A 16,442-nucleotide genomic window follows, 5' to 3' on the forward strand; every position below is an offset into this window, starting at 1 on the left:
GCCATGGTGAATGTTGAGATCTGCAGGATAGTTCAGTCGATTAGCATAGCATGTTGCAGATGGAAATTCATTTGTCAATCTTCCATGTAACACACCATGGAAAATAGAGAAGGTGAATGGTGAATTTACTTGATTGCTCTAACAAACTGATAGCTATGACAAAATTTCTGTACTACCTGATTGTGATAAATCCTCTTATGATTCTGCTTCCATGGTTGTAAACACTCAAAAGCAGATACTTCTACTCTTCTGCCCTGTAAAATGTTGCGCCAATAAAGACCACTGCTGAATAGGAGGTGGCTAACCATTATTTTTAACGAACGACCACAGAAACCCATGTTGAACCTTCAGTGGGTATGGCCCAAGTATCAAAGTAGAAGAAGATGTATGGAAACCACTGTGGTTTTGATAATTACAAAGGAAACAAACAGCAACTCTACAACATCCTCAAGAATTTATGGAAATTCATGTGCAGGCGTAGTAGTGGGGGGGGGGATGTTTGTGAAAACTCCCAGATCTAGCTCCCAACTCTGAAATGCCAAACCCTCCTCACTTGAACTGCTAGTCACTTTGGGGCAGGCCAGGCCTAACTGCCTCACACTTGACATGTTCTTGGAGGGAGGGCTGCCCTCACAGGGAAGCTGGAACCAAAATTCATTGCAATTCAGTAGGTCTTCTGAGCAGACAAGACAATGCTCCCATAACTTCACTTCCTTATTCTCACTCAGCTGAGCAATTCTCCTCCGTGTAAATGCTACCTGAGAAGCAGCTAATCAAAGGCAAGGAGGAGGAGGAGGAGAGAGGGGTGTGGCTGGTTAAAGGAACCCCCTTCAGGAGTGCTGAATTAATTTTGCATTCAAAGCATGTCTGCAAATGAAGCATGGCATGGGGAATGTCACACTCTGAGTCTGCGCTCTGGAAAGGGATTGTGGAAACCAACAAAAACAACATTTTTAAAAAAAACATTATTTGATTTTACAAGTAAAAAGTTATCACATTACATAACCATATAAAGAGATTTCCCCCATCCCCTCCATGGGTCCTATTGCCAACATTTACAACTGCATATTATTCCATAATAACATTTTGTATTCTTTCATATTATTCACAATGTTTGTTACATTACAATTGTGATTAAAATCCTGCTCCTACACAAACAACAGGGACGTGGGTGGCTCTGTGGGTTAAACTGTGGGAAGCCCCAACAAAAATTTATATTTGGCAGAATATTTGGACTATATGATATGTATTTGTATAATTTGGAATACTTAATGTGATTTGATTGGATTGTTAAAATGGAAAATTTAATAAAAATTATTTTTTTTAACAGAAGTGCAAGCTGGATTTAGAAGAGGCAGAGGAACCAGAGACCAAATTGCAAACATGCGCTGGATTATGGAGAAAGCTAGAGAGTTCCAGAAAGACATCTACTTTTGCTTCATTGACTATGCAAAAGCCTTTGACTGTGCCGACCTCAGCAAACTATGGCAAGTTCTTAAAGAAATGGGAGTGCCTGATCACCTCATCTGTCTCCTGAGAAATCTTTATGTGGGACAACAAGCTGCAGTTAGAACTGGATATGGAACAACTGATTGGTTCAAAATTGGGAAAGGAGTACGGCAAGGCTGTATATTGTCTCCCTGCTTATTTAATTTGTATGAGAGATTTTACTTTCTTGGGCTCCATGATCACTGCAGATGGTGACAGCAGTCATGAAATTAAAAGATGCCTGCTTCTTGGGAGAAAGGCGATGGCAAACCTAGACAGCATCTTAAAAAGCAGAGACATCACCTTGCCAACAAAGGTCCGTATAGTCAAAGCCATGGTTTTCCCAGTAGTGATGTATGGAAGTGAGAGCTGGACCATAAAGAAGGCTGATCGCCGAAGAATTGATGCTTTTGAACTATGGTGCTGGAGGAGACTCTTGAGAGTCCCATGGACTGCAAGAAGATCAAATGCATCCATTCTTAAGGAAATCAGCCCTGAGTGCTCATTGGAAGGACAGATCGTGAAGCTGAGGCTCCAATACTTTGGCCACCTCATGAGAAGAGAAGACTCCCTGGAAAAGACCCTGATGTTGGGAAAGGTGGAGGGCACAAGGAGAAGGGGATGACAGGGGACGAGGTGGTGGGATAGTGTTCTCGAAGCTACAAACATGAGTCTGACCAAACTGCAGGAGACAGTGGAAGACAGAAGTGCCTGGCGTGCTCTGGTCTATGGGGTCACGAAGAGTCGGACACGACTAAACAACAACAACATTTTTTTAAAAAAAAGAATTCTGTATTGTGACATGTCTACCCCACTATCAGATACCTCCCAACACTCCCCAAAACGGTTTTGAGTCTCAAACTTCCTTTTGGGTCCTGAAAAGATACAGAGAAAAAATCATTTCCCTCAGAATCATGGATGATGGAATTGGATCATGGAGGGTTTACAATACACCTGTCAGGGGCTCAGGAGCAGAGGCACAGGGCAGAGAGGAAATGGAGAGCGAAGGGGAAGGATCTGAAGGCAGCGTAGGGGAGTATGACAGTGACCCGAGAGATTCCATGAGCTTCTCCAGCGAATCAGAAGATTCCCAGAAGGGGGCGCCGATGGCCAGGGCAAGGGGGGTCCCAGGGGGGACACACCAGAAGCAGGGGGCCAGCGGAGACTCCCAAAGCAGCAGCGGGAGATCAGGACCAGCTTCCCCACCAGAGCGTAGTGGGGGGGAAGAGTCCCATGTGTCAGGGCCAGCGTCTCCTCCAGCAGGGAGAGAAGATGAGTCAGGGCTGACCACGCCTCTATCGGAGAGTGGGGGAACGGAGGGGAGGTCAGGTCCAGCTAGCCTCCCCGAAGGGGGAAGCAGTGACAGGAGCAGTGTAACGGTCAGGAGGAAGGTGGCCGGCTGGGCGCGCGCACCAAGTTCAAATGTACAGGCGCGCGGGACAGCAGAAAACCCGGATTGGGAACCAGGTCCTAAAGCCCGCCGGAGGCAGGGGGAAGACTCAGGGGACTCAGCGTCAGAAGAGTCTAGGAAGAGCAAGACCCCAGCGGACAGGGGGAACCAGAGGAGGAAAGAGCAAAGGAAGAGGTGGAGCAAGGCTAGAGTCTTAAACTGGTGTCTGGGGGGAGGAGATTCAGACGGAGCTTCGGCGGTCTAGAGTTTGAGACGTAGAGCTGCGCGCCGCGGCTGTGAAAGCGAAACTGAACTTCAATAAAGACTTTTGTATATAACAACGAAGTGGCGTTGGTCCTTTGTGAGCTGGGACCTCGGGCAGCTCTGACAACACCCTAAGGCAATATATTCTTCATAGGTTTCCAGGGCCCCATAGATGACATGTCAGGTTTCCAGGGCCCCATAGATGACTTGACAGAAATGAAACCTGTTGTTTAGGAGCAAGTCAATAGGCTGGGCACGTAGAAAAGTTACATGACATTCCAAAAATCAATCAATCAATCTTTATTACGGTCCAGAGACCCAACAAATCATTACAAATCAATACACAATTCATACAGCCTACCTCCAGGTTAATCAAGCATTTTGTTTAGAATATAGGGCTCATTTGTTCTTGCAACCACTGATAAAAACTTTGCCACTGCTAACGTTCTAGCTTTTGTCCGGTCTTCCAGTAGGAACCTGACATAGTGAGCATCTGATTTTCCCGGGAAAGGTACCAGCAAGGGTTGTATCAGTTCAGCCCTGGCCTGCTCGTATTTTGCACAGTGCAACAAAATATGATTTATGGAATCGATGTCTTGAGCACACGAGCAAAGTCTGTCCTGGTAGGGAACTCCTCTCAACCTACCATCCAACACTGCAGAGGGGAAGACATTTAGTCTGGCTTTGGTGAAAAGCCTTCGGTAGTTAGGTACTGTCAGGTTTTTGATGTAAGGTGTTAACTTAAAGACATACTGTCAGGGGTTCAGGAGCAGAGGGACAGGAAAGGGAGGAATTAGAGACCGAGGGAGAGGGTTCGGAGGGAGAAGTCAGCGATGATAGCCATCCGAGGTCTCTAAGTCTCTCCAGTGAATCAGAGGATTCACAGAAAGGGGCTCCAGTGGTCAGAGCCGGGGGGTTGCCAGAGGGAACACCCCAGGAAGGAGGGGCCAGAGGGGACTCAGAGAGCAGCAGCTGGAAATCGGGACCAGCTTCTCCACCGGAGAGCCGTAAGGGGGAGGAGTCCCAAACATCGGCAGCAGGCAGCATTCCGTCAGCGGAAGGACAGGAGTCAGGGTTGGCCACGCCTGCATCAGAGAGCGAGGTAACGGTCAAAAGGAAGGTCAGGGGCAGCGCGCGCGCGCCAAGTTCAAATGTACAAGAGGGGGGCGCAATGGGCAGTCCGGAGAGAGAGCCGGGTCCCAAAGCCCGCCGGAGAGAAGGGGAGGAGTCCGAAAGGTCCGCTTCCGAGGCATCCAGGAAGGAAGGCACCCAGGGGGGTAGTAGGACCCAGAGGAGGAAGGAGAAACGTAGAAGGTGGAGTAAGGCTAGAGTCTTAAGCTGGTGTACAGGGGGCGGAGACTCAGACGAGGCTTCGCTGGTCTAGGGTCTAGACGTAGAGACGCACGCTAGTACTTGAAAATGGAAACTAAATGTCAATAAAGACTTCTGTACAGTTCTACTGGCTAGCGTTGGTCTTCTGTGAGCTGAGACCTGGAGGCAGTCTCTGACAGTAAGCCTCGTCTCACGTATCATCGGTTTTCTTCGCCTCAAGCATCGCTAAGGAAGCGAGGCAGGGAGGGTAGAAGACTGGTGCCTTGCGAGCTCACAAGAGTCAGGCAAGATGACTACAGAACAGAAAATAGCTTCCCTGCAAGAAGCGGTGACACTACTCAACGCTGAAATAATCGCATCCAGGAAGAGAGAGGAAGAAGCGGCAGCTGCCTGCAGAGATCTTCAAGTCAGGTTGGAAGGGCTTGTAAAGCAGGGGATCCCAGTACCCAGATCCGAGGGGATCGGTTTGGGGAAGAGAGGAGGCAGCATTGTATCTCATTTTGATGGGAATTTGCAGCAGTACCCCAATTTCCGAGCAGATGTGCTGTTTGCGCTGCAGCTGATGGAAAGAGACTTTAGAGATGAGCGGGAGAAAGTGGGGTTTATTTTGTCTCATCTGCATGGGGACGCGAAAGGATGGCTGCGCAACCTGTGGAGGGATAAGGATCCAGCGCTCCAAAGCGCAGATGCGTTCATTAAGGCGATGGACTCCTGTTTCTTATCCAAAATAGACCTTGACATTGCCCGGAGGGACATATTTGGGCTAAGACAAGGGAAAGCCAGCGTAAGGCAGTATCATTCCCGGTTTTTTGCATTGGTCAACGCGCTGAATTGGGATAAGGATTCTCCGCCGGTTAGAGACCTTTTTTGGGAGGGTCTGAATGCACAGATCAAGGATGAGATGGCAAGGGGAGAGAGACCCACAACCACTCAACAAGTGGTTGAAAGAGCGTTGTCTATTGGGGTGAGGCAGGAAGAACGCCCGTGGAGCAAAGAAGAAGGGCGTTGGGGACGCTCACCAGCGAGAGTGCCCTCCCTCTTGCCCAGAGAGGCAGCGCGTGCGCAGTCCACGCCTCCACAGGGAGGGGGCAAGGAGCAGATGGAGATTGGCGGTGCTAGGGCTCCCTCAGCTACCAGAGCCTTAACACCGGGAGCAGTAAAATCGAAGCTGCCTAGAAGGAACAGGAAGTGTTATATATGTGAGAGTGCAGAGCACATGGCGAAAGAGTGTCCCCAGAGGATCTTCAAGCACACTGCAGCTTCAGTGACAGTATTGGAAACAACTCAGCAGAGAGCACCACAGCAGGGAAACGACCAAGTCTGGCTGGAAGAGGAGGCACTGGGGCCCAGCCAGACGAGTCAGTGAGGAAGTCCCCAGAGATTTTGCAGCCCACAGACCCCCTCCCGCCCAAGCCAGTGGTGCAGCTAACCGCATCGCTTCAGCTGCCCAATGGACTCACCTTAGAAGTGCCTATTACAATTGACTCTGGCAGTAACGCAGACTTTATAGGATTGGAGTTCATTCAACAACACAACGTAGCATTACTGCCAGCCACACTGCCCCTGAAGGTTGTCACGGTGGATGGCAGGGAACTGCTAGGGGGGCAGGTGGTGCAGCAGACGCCGCCTATGGTGATGCAAATTGGGAATCACCGGGAAGTCATCAGTTTCAATGTCACCCAACTGTCCGACACGCCTATAGTATTAGGCATGAGTTGGCTGCACAGACACAGCCCAGCATTGGCTTGGTACCAGCGCCAACTGACTTTTGGCTCCTCCTACTGTGCAGAACACTGCATTATACCCAGCCCAGAAGGGGAAGAGGAGGACCCGCAGTTACAGTTGGGCACGCTGCAAGCAGTACCCCACAAGTATGCGGAGTTTTTGGAGGTATTCTGCGAGAAGGAGGCGGACAAGCTACCCCCTCACAGACCCTATGATTGCAAGATTGACCTCCTGCCGGGGGCGACGCTGCCAACTGGGAAACTGTACTCCATGTCTGAGGATGAACTGCAAGAACTCAGGGAGTTCATAGATCACAATTTGAAGCGTGGGTTCATCCGGGAGTCGAAAGCGGTGGGAGGCAGTCCCGTATTCTTTGTGAAGAAGCGGGACACGCCCCAACGGAGGCTGGTGGTGGACTTCAGAATCTTAAATTCGAAAACCAAGCCCTCAGCTTTCCCCATGCCCAAGATAGACGACCTGCTCGCGACGGTGCGGAAAGGACGCGTTTTCACCAAGCTGGATCTACGTGGGGCGTACAACCTGATTCGCATGCGCGACGGCGACGAGTGGAAGACGGCCATGTTCACGCCACTGGGCACCTACGAATACAGAGTTATGCCCTTCGGATTACAAAATGGCTCTCACACTTTCCAAGCCTTTATGCATCACGTGCTGGCGGGGCTCCTTTACAAGAAGTGCGTATGCTTCCTGGACGACATCCTGATTTTTTCAGAATCGCGAGAGGCGCACGAGAGGGATGTCAGGGAAGTTCTGCAGAGACTGAAGGAGCACAGGCTGTACGCCAAGCTGGAGAAGTGCCAGTTCGACGTGACGGAGGTGGATTTCCTGGGCTACAAGTTGTCGGACAAGGGGCTCGCCATGGACAGCGCCAAGGTTCGCGCAGTTTTGGACTGGAAGAGCCCACGCAATCGGAAGGAAGTCCAGCGGTTTGTCGGCTTTGCCAACTTTTACCGCAAGTTCATCAAGGGATTTGCCATGCAGACAGCGGCCATCACCGACACGCTCAGCTCCAAGAAGAAGAAATTCATCTGGACGGAGCAAGCGGAGCAGTCCTTTCAGAAACTCAAGCGTCTCTTCGCGTCCGAAGAGCAGCTGCTGCATGTGAATCCCAGCAGACCCATGAGGGTGGAGACAGACGCCTCAGACAGAGCCGTGGGAGCTGTCCTGTTGCAACAAGACCAGCAGGGGGACTGGAGGCCGTGCGCCTTCTACTCGAGGAAGCTCAGCAAGTCGGAGCAGAATTACACTATCTGGGACAGGGAGTTGCTAGCCATACATGCAGCATTCAAGGCATGGAGGCACTTCCTCATCGGAGCCAGACATACAGTGCAGGTCCACACGGACCACAAGAATCTGGAGTACTGGCGCACGGCTAGGTTCCTCAACCAGAGACACATTAGATGGGCAGAGTTCTTCGCGGACTTCGACTTCAAGATAGAGTACATCCCAGGCGACAACAACGTGATGGCGGATGCATTGTCCAGAAAGCCGCAATACCTGGAGGAGGCGGCACCGTCGGCGGCCAAGCACATTTTCGCACCGGAAGCGTGGGCATGCGCGTCGGCAACCGTGGACCTGGACGCCGTACGTCGCGCGCTGCGGGAAGACCCCTTCGCACGGGCCAAGATGGAGGAGGTGCACAGGGGCACGGCGAGGGCCGACGAGTTCCAGATACGCGATGGGTTGCTCCTCCACAAGGGAGCACTATACGTGCCGGGAGACGACCTCCGCGCAAGGGTCCTGCAGCAGCTACACGACGCTCCCACCGCCGGGCACTTTGGCAAAGAAAAGACTGTCGAACTCGTAGCCAGAGACTTTTGGTGGCCCAAGATGCGGGGGGAAGTAGCGGACTACGTCTCGAGATGTGACACCTGCCAAAGGGCCAAGTCAGTTCACAGACCGCCGGCGGGACTGCTGGAACCGCTGCAGACACCGTCTGGACCGTGGGAGAGGGTGGCCCTGGACTTCGTCACGGATCTGCCCAGCTCGAGGGGAAAGACAGCAGTGCTAGTGGTGGTGGACATGTTTACTAAGATGGCACACTTCATTCCGTGTGCGAAGGTAGCCACGGCAGAGCAGACCGCCAAACTGTTCATAGACCACGTGTTCAAAGTCCACGGTCTGCCACGGTCTATTCTCTCCGACCGGGGGCGACAGTTCATCTCGAACTTCTGGCAGAAGCTGATGGGCATTCTGAACGTCAAAGTCAATTTGGCGTCGGCGAGACACCCACAGACCAACGGGCAAGCGGAGAGGGTCAACGCCATCATGCAGCAGTACCTGAGATGCTACGCCAATCAGCAGCCCACGACATGGGTGGACTACCTGCCGCTCGCCGAGTTCGCTTACAACAATACGAAGCACGTGTTGACGGGGGTGACGCCGTTCTTCGCCAACAACGGGAGGCATCCCAGAACCTTCCCGGGTTTAGAGAGAGTGGGGGAGGGGGAGCCACAGGCAGCGGAAGCCTTAGCGCCGGAGTTGCAGGAAGTCCACGAACAACTCAGGAGGCAGTTAGAACTAGCAAAGCAAGCATACAAGGTGCAGGCTGACAGACACAGAAGAGTTGGGGAAGACATACAGGTGGGAGACTGGGTCTGGTTAGCAGCGCAAGCAGTGCCGACCAGATCGTTAGCGAAGAAGAAGCTAGGGCACAAGCAGCTAGGACCTTACCAAGTCCAGGCACAGGTCAATCCAGTGGCCTTCCGGTTGGCTCTTCCGGAGGGTTCCAGAATGCATCCGGTGTTCCATAGATCGGTGCTCACGCCCTACAAAGCACCTCATAGGTTTCAGGAGCCAGACACAGCACCAGACCCGCTCAGAGAAGGGCCCAGAGAGGGGGGGTCGCCTAGGAGGGGGCACATCAACGAGGTCACAGAGATTTTAGACTCGAGATGGGGGGAAGAGGGAGTAGAATATTTCCTAGCCAGAGAGGGTACCCCGGCCACTGCCAACAGCTGGGTACCGGACTATGCCTTGGAGGAGCCTCTGCTCAAAGAGGAGTTTCATGCCATCTTCCCGCACAGGCCCATGCCAGCAGAGTATTTCGACGACTGGCTCTTCACACCCACTCTTTCAGCCAGCACATTCCTGGGGTTCGACTCGGACGAGGAACAGGCACCAGTCCCCAGCTCCCAGGTGGGTTCGCCACCGGGGTCTGCCTCAGACCACTCGTATTGGTGGGACGATCAACCAGAGGAGCAGTGGCGCAGGAAGTGGCTGAGGGGTCCTTGGATGGGACCACCCGAAGAGGGGGAGAGGGGCGAGACGCATATGGACGTGTTGGGGGACAACGTGGGGTTCGAGCACGAAGACAGAGAGATGGAAGCAGAGGAGAGTGACGTTGACGAGTACATGGGGGACGAACTGTATCCTGCAAGCACCCCCGCTACGACGGAGCACCCAGTACCCGCACCGGAAGGAGGGGAGGGGGGAAGGGGGGGCTTCGAGGGGGGGATGGATGTCAGGGGTTCAGGAGCAGAGGGACAGGAAAGGGAGGAATTAGAGACCGAGGGAGAGGGTTCGGAGGGAGAAGTCAGCGATGATAGCCATCCGAGGTCTCTAAGTCTCTCCAGTGAATCAGAGGATTCACAGAAAGGGGCTCCAGTGGTCAGAGCCGGGGGGTTGCCAGAGGGAACACCCCAGGAAGGAGGGGCCAGAGGGGACTCAGAGAGCAGCAGCTGGAAATCGGGACCAGCTTCTCCACCGGAGAGCAGTAAGGGGGAGGAGTCCCAAACATCGGCAGCAGGCAGCATTCCGTCAGCGGAAGGACAGGAGTCAGGGTTGGCCACGCCTGCATCAGAGAGCGAGGTAACGGTCAAAAGGAAGGTCAGGGGCAGCGCGCGCGCGCCAAGTTCAAATGTACAAGAGGGGGGCGCAATGGGCAGTCCGGAGAGAGAGCCGGGTCCCAAAGCCCGCCGGAGAGAAGGGGAGGAGTCCGAAGGGTCCGCTTCCGAGGCATCCAGGAAGGAAGGCACCCAGGGGGGTAGTAGGACCCAGAGGAGGAAGGAGAAACGTAGAAGGTGGAGTAAGGCTAGAGTCTTAAGCTGGTGTACAGGGGGCGGAGACTCAGACGAGGCTTCACTGGTCTAGGGTCTAGACGTAGAGACGCACGCTAGTACTTGAAAATGGAAACTAAATGTCAATAAAGACTTCTGTACAGTTCTACTGGCTAGCGTTGGTCTTCTGTGAGCTGAGACCTGGAGGCAGTCTCTGACACATACCCATATTGGACTCCTACTGCCAGCGGACTACAGACTGCGTGTGATCGAGATCGCAAGTCACTGTGTGCATTGTCCCATAATCTTTGCTTTAAAACCCAACAAAGAGGGGAAGGATTTGCTGAACTAACAAATTGAACGGGAATACAAAAAGGGAGGTGTGAGGAGGTCCGGGAAACAAGCAAATGAAAGATAAGTGATGGAAAGATGGAATTTTTTAAAAAACTATTTTTATTTTGTATTTTTATTTTGTATTTTTTCATTTTGTAAAATTCTAATAAATATCTTTTTTTTAAAAAACCTTTTGGGTGCCTTCATAACCCAGTTAATACAGTTGGGGGGGAGACAGACCAATAGAGGTGGCTTTTTTAGCCATGGTTTTCTGCCATTTGCTGACAAATTCCTCATTGGTCAGGTGTTGGTACAAACCCTTCCCTACATTAAACACTGAAATCCTGAGCCAATGTTTTAGGGCAGCCCACCACGCTTTAGTTGAAATTGGGCATTCACCAGCTTCTAACAGAAGTACGGAGTTGGGGACGCAGTTAGGTACCTGCAGCAGAGATCGTATAAATTTTGCCTGAAAGCCATCTAGCTTTGGCAGGTCCCCATTATGCCAGACATTTGCTGCATACAGGAGTTGTGAGACGGGCTTTGCGTTGAAAACCCTTAAGGCTGCTGGAACATATTTGCCGCCCTTTGTGAAGAAGAATCTATGTATGGCTAGCTTTGTAATCTCCGCCTTTTGAAGGGAGGTTTGCCAATGGTGCTTCCAATATCCTGTATGATGGAATGTGAGCCCTAGGTAACTGAAGTATTTTACCTGTTCAAGGTTATGGCCATCCAGACCCATTTAGACTGGGAGAATTTTCATAATTAATGGATAAACCATTTCCAGAACAGTAATCAGAAAATTTCCTCAACAGATAATTCAAACCCGGTCTGGAATGTGAGATGATGGCCGCGTCATCAGCATATAACAACAAAGGGGTCCTTCTCATTCTTATTTTTGGAATGTGTCCATCTGGGTCCATTAAGTTCTCTTCTAGGTCATTTAAGAATAGACAGAACAATGAGGGGGCCAAAATACAACCCTGTCTCACCCCCCTAGTCATCTTGATGCTGTTCGATAGCTGTCCCTGTCGACCGCATCGGACCTGCAGTTTGGTTCCATTGTACAGGGCTTTTATGAGAAAAAGAAGTCGTTTGTCCTGCAAAATCAAACTTAATCTGGACCATAGCTGGGATCTGGGGATGGAGTCAAATGCTGATTTCAGATCCATAAAGGCCACGAAGAGTTTACCCTGTAGAGGCCTGGTATACTTCTCAGCTAGGAAGGACAGCATTAGACAGTGGTCTGTTGTTGAATGGTTCTCACGAAAAGCTGCCTGGGCTTCAGATAGTATATTATGTTCATTTAGAAAAGTTGTCAGTTTGCTCCTGAGGAAACGGGCATACAGCTTCCCAATTATTGAGAGCAGGCTAATTGGCCTATAATTGAAATATTTAGTTTCACTGGGCCTTTAAATTGAAAAGGGAATCCAGGGCCCACATGTAGGTTTATGTGGAAGCACAAACCCATTACTTCAGATCAGTTAAGATGAGTCACTTAACTACAGCACAACCCACCAAAACTAACTTTTCGTTAAATGGGCTCTTGAACCAAAATGAGGGTGCAGGGCCTGCATGAAAGTTCAGTGAAAATCAAACCCATGTTCAGAATTGTTGCAATGGTCACACAGAATAGTCACAACCAGCACTAAAAACAGGGTGATTGGGCCCCTACATGGAAAGGGAAGTAAAAGGGGCCACACAGAAGGCCAGGGAAACTCTGAACTTTATGATCAAGAACAATGATAGGGTGGCATAGAGGTATCACACAACCTACCCCAAATATAATCTTCACATTCATTGGACTGTTGAACAAGAATAGGAGTTATGGGGTCACATTTTATGTGGGAGGGGGCAATAATCCATTACTTAGGATTGCAGGGTTATCATAGAATTATAGAACTGGAAGGGACCCCAAGGGGCATCTAGTCCAGCCCCCTGCAATGCAGGAATTTTAGCTAAATCAACCACGACAGATGGCCGCCCAACCTCTGCTTATAAACACCCAAGGAAGGACAGTCCACAACCTCCTGAGGGAGACTGTTCCAGTTGCTTAGAGTGAAACAGTTGCTTAGAATGACCACAATCTGACCTCCCCCCGCCAAATGTTTGTTGTGTGACTCTGACATATTCAATTTGGGGAATCATATAGCTAAACATGATCCAGAGTATGGGCAGGGCTTCCAGTGAAAATGAAGAGAGCAACCAGTCACTTCTCATTTGTGGTGTAGGGTGTGTATTCTGTACTTCTTACCAGCTGAAACTGTTTGGGACAATTTGGAAGAAAGGTCTTGTGGGAAAAGCCATGAGTATTGTGCCACAGGGCCTGAAAGTTGGGCTTGTAGGAGAAAAAACTTAGATAAAGGCTCCAGGGGAATCAGAAGGAGAATAAAGAAAAGTCCTTGAAACAATAGACTTTGTTATTGCATCAACAGAGAAGAGAGATCTGTTGATGCACTAACAAAAGTTGGCTCACCCAAAACAGCTGAAAGGGTATCTTAAAAACTCAATGGATGAACTTTTTGGTGCTGTTACAATCTCATGATTAATCCGAGCCCTGAGGATTGGACAAGAAAAGTGGTCCATAGCACAGGGTATATTTTCTGCAAGAAACATTTCAGGCACAGTGTAATAAATTACCTCACTTTAGCCTTGATTCTGATGTTTGGCTGATTTGTCTAAATCCCTGGTGATTTGGCAAGAATAAGAATAATTATAAGGGGAATATGCATCACCTGAGTCTCTGTGTGGCTCAAGGCACAGGTGCAGACCTGGAGGAAAACATGAGAACAAGAATGCACAGAAATGGCTCCCTGGTCTTTACATGGGTCAGCTTCTGGAGGGTCAAAGGTCAGCTTGACATTTAAATGACAACATACTCTTTGAATGTTCCATAAATGCCAGCAAAGTAGTGTGAACTTTGTTTTCCACATAATTATCAGAATCATAGTGATTTATTCTCCCCAGAACTCAAGCGATATTTTTCGTAATTGTCCAAACGTCTGAATAAATAGCAGCACAGTGTCATTCATTGCACTGTGCTGGGACCCTGGGGAGAGAAATCTGGTACACAGAAGATCCTGCGTCAGAGAAATATTGAGTCAAGATTCAGAGCAGCTGAAGTAGCCAGTAGTTTACTTCAAACTAAAGATCTTTAACCCCAAAAAAATACACGCCTTCCAAAATAACAGCAAAAGCACTTGCAACTAACACCCCAGTTGTAACACCAACACCCATGTCTTTAACATTCACCCTCCCTTCCCTACAAGCTCAGTTACTCAATGGATCTGGTTCTGCTAACCATAGAATAGATGTAAGATCTTTTCAGTTGCTGTCTCTTCTCTATTGGCAAAAACTATCACTGTGGTGCTGGCCTTCGTGGCCACCAAGCCAGGAAACACAATCAAGAGATGACTGGGGAAGAGTCTGGCCAACTTCATGGTCATTTCCTGTTCTCTTGTCCAAGTTGTCATCTGCATCATCTGGCTGGGAATCTGTCCAACATTCCCAGAGTCTGACATGAGCTCCCAGACTGGAGAGATCATCCTGCAATACAATGTAGAGTCTATTGCCATGTTTTATGGCTCCCTCGGCTACATGGGCTTCCTGGCCTCCATCTGCTTCACAGTGGCTTTCTTAGCTAGGAAGCTGCCTGGGGCCTTCAATGAGGCCAAGCTGCTCACCTTCAGCATGCTGGTCTTCTCCAGTGTTTGGGTCTCCTTTGTGCCCTCCTATCTGAGCACAAAGGGGAAATACATGATAGCCGTGCAGATCTTCTCTATGCTGGCCTCCAGTGCTGGGCTTCTGGGCTGCATCTTCATTCCCAAGTGCTACATAATTGTAGCCAGGCCTGATCTGAATGCTAAGGAGGATCTAATGACCAAATCAAAGGATGGTGTATGATCTTGTTCTATGCAACTGATTTGATGATTAATATCTAGTGTCTGACAACAAAAGCTGATTCTTATATTACTCATTTGCGACAACTGTCATCCAGCACAGACATACGTGCAAATGTAGCTTCTTAGATTTAAATATTTCTTCCTGTCAAATAAATCATGAATGTTGAAATTGAAGTCATAATAGCTTTGCAGTGGTCATAGGTCCTTTGGGCAGAAGCTTGTACATCGCTTCATCACAGGCTTATCCCGCTATATTATTGACCAACCATAATAGTCTTTATGCTGCTCATATTTACCTGGGGGTCACAAATAACCAGTCAAACTTATTTGTCTATTCAAATTATTGGTAGTCAGACATTTTCCTCTTCTTCTTAAATGCCTTTATTTTGTGCTCCATAAATTATTTGATCTACAGCAAGCCTGTTAAAACAGATGTGCTTTGCTCTTCTCGCTAGCAAAAGGGTTGTTATTTGAAAATAGAACCATTTTCTCTGCATTTGTAGCTTCAATTTTTTTCCTGACACACCACATTGTTGTCCTTTTCTGTTTGTGCCTTTTGCTGTGTATTTGCCCACTATCAGATATTCTTTTCTCTGCCCTGAAACAGCTTGGAGCACATCAGAATTGTTAGGAAATTATTAGGATTACTTTCATTGTTGATAATATTTCTGTGTCGCCCCTCCTCAAAAGGATCCCCGTCTCCTTCCTTGTCATGTTGCAGCTTGGAATGTAACTGATTGTTCTGTGATGAATATTTCATGCATGAATTTCTATGATAAAATTTAGTTTATTTTCCTACATCTGAGGTGATCCTTATCCCAAGACACCTTACTGTGTTGCTTGATTTACTGGTATTTTCTTGTCTTGTCCTAATTAAAATCCAGCCATTATAACTCAATTTTACATGTAACCCATTAATCTTTCTGGATCATTCCTGGATCAGCAGTACATTTATATAAGCTTTACAAGAGCAAATAAGGGATGAGCTGAAGGTACTCTGCACATGCTCATGGGCACTCTCAGTTGGTATTGCTTTCTGTGCCTATGGCACAGTCCTGACTCAAATGGAGCTAGTCAGTCAGAAGACTCAAACCCAGCAATTTTTCAGGGTTTCAGAGGGCATTAACACCCCAACTCTGCTATGTGAACTAATTGGCGTTGCTGAATACATCATGCAACCTGAGTTAAAATCATGCACTCAGCTACCTTGTTGTTGTTGTTGTTTAGTCATTTGGTCGTGTCCGACTCTTCGTGACCCCATGGACCAGAGCACGCCAGGCACCTCTGTCCTCCACTACCTCCTGCAGTTTGGTCAAACTCATGCTGGTAACCTCGAAAACACTATCCAACCATCTCATCCTCTGTCACCCCCTTCTCCTTGTGCCCTCCATCTTTCCCAGCATCAGTGTCTTCTCCAGGGAGTCTTCTCTTCTCATGAGGTGGCCAAAGTACTGGAGCCTCAGCTTCACAATCTGTCCTTCCAGTGAGCACTCAGGGCTGATTTCCTTAAGAATGGATGCGTTTGATCTTCTTGCAGTCCATGGGACTCTCAAGAGTCTTCTCCAGCACCATAATTCAAAAGCATCAATTCTTCGGCGATCAGCCTTCTTTATGGTCCAGCTCTCACTTCCATACATCACTACTGGGAAAACCTAGTTTCTACCTAGTTTTAGCTTTTCCACTTTCTCAGCTACTCACAAGTTTGTGATCCTCATAATGATGTGAGAGTGTCTCTTCAGAACTTCAGAGACCTGCCTCTCAATCCCTCATTGACCCTAGAAGAGAAATCCTTGGCAGTCAGATATTCTGACCACCTTTTATCACCAAATAATTATCCATGCTGGCAGATGAGCAAGCAATGGACTCTTTCCAGTTTGCCATGCTCCACTGGGAGTCCAAATGAGCATCTCTTTTGATCCCCTTGCAGGAGGGTGTGCCCGATAGTGTGACCTTGTCTCCACCCTCCACAAACTAGGTCTCCCCACCACT

This window comes from Podarcis muralis, chromosome 2 (genome assembly GCF_964188315.1).
Source record: "Podarcis muralis chromosome 2, rPodMur119.hap1.1, whole genome shotgun sequence".
NCBI lineage: Eukaryota > Metazoa > Chordata > Lepidosauria > Squamata > Lacertidae > Podarcis > Podarcis muralis.